Source organism: Populus euphratica, unplaced genomic scaffold, assembly GCF_000495115.2.
Source record: "Populus euphratica unplaced genomic scaffold, PopEup_1.0 scaffold1402.1, whole genome shotgun sequence".
Classification (NCBI taxonomy): domain Eukaryota; kingdom Viridiplantae; phylum Streptophyta; class Magnoliopsida; order Malpighiales; family Salicaceae; genus Populus; species Populus euphratica.
The window spans coordinates 23,480-24,729 of record NW_011501250.1 but is presented as its reverse complement, the minus strand read 5'-3'; positions in this window follow the sequence as shown (position 1 = coordinate 24,729).

The following is a 1,250-nucleotide window of genomic DNA, read 5'->3' as shown; positions in this document are numbered from 1 at the left end:
TAACTTTGAGAAAACATGAGACCATGTACAGATTTTTAAGGAGAAGGAAATACATTAAAGAATTATTAGCCGAACTTAAATTTTATTGATTGATGGAATATCAAAATTTAGCCAATTATTCTTAGCACAATGGGTTTATAAGGTGTTCTTGTGTAAGTATGAAAAGAATGCATGATATTATTAAAAAAAAAGGGCTATTTAATAGAAAAAAGTCTAATGGCATTATGAGTCAAATTGCCGACAAGACTGAAACAGGTTAAAACATGATAGTCAAAATAATTTTGTAGACATGATCTAATGAAGACAATTACTTTTAACAAACAATAAAAGGAGGCTTCATCTTCCAATTTTGGTCAACCTCCTCATGAAAGCCCTTGCAAGGATCTTATATATGGTAAGGACAAAACTAAATGCTTGTGATTAGTATTGAAAAATGTATTCCCATTAATACTTTATATCATAATGTTACACTTAAAGTATCATTAAATTCCCTAACATAAGAATGTTTTATAATAACAAGTTTGATAATATAATATAGCTTTAATTTATGGCAAATGCTCATTTTAAATGCAAGTATATCTCACAATTCAAAGAATATATTGATATGATTAACTATTGAAACTAAAAGGACAGAGAAAGGGCTACGCCTAGAAAAGATATGTTAGTTTAGTCCAAAATGGAACAATATTAATCATTGGGTCATATCTGGAGTTGTAGAGCTTGTATTTCAGTTTGTTTTATATGGCTAGAAAGCTAAGACATATACCTAAAATTCATGATAGTCCAATACTCAATTCTGCCATTTGGAAGTCCAAATCTTAGCATAAAAAAAAAGTTCGAATTTAGCTTGCAGCTCAAATACTATTCAGTGTTCAACCTATATCAGCTTGCAGCTTAAATACTATTCAGTGTTCAACCTATATCTCGAGTTCTAGAAGTACAAATACACTGATTTTTTTTGTTGGAAAGCTGATACAATTTCCTAGAACTTTCATGAAAACAATATGTTCAAATTTTAATGTTAGCAATAACGTTTTATCTAGAGAAACAGATAAGGATTGTTACCAAAGTCAAGATGTCATCACCCACACAACAATTAGTCATCAAATCAATAGTTCTAAATTTTATCCTATAAAAGGAGGTATTTGTCATGCATTTAAGCATCTTGGTTTTTAGATCAAGATTATATTCTTGCTCACTTTCTTTATATTTTTCTCATGCTTAAGTTTTGCTTATATTAATCTCTTGTT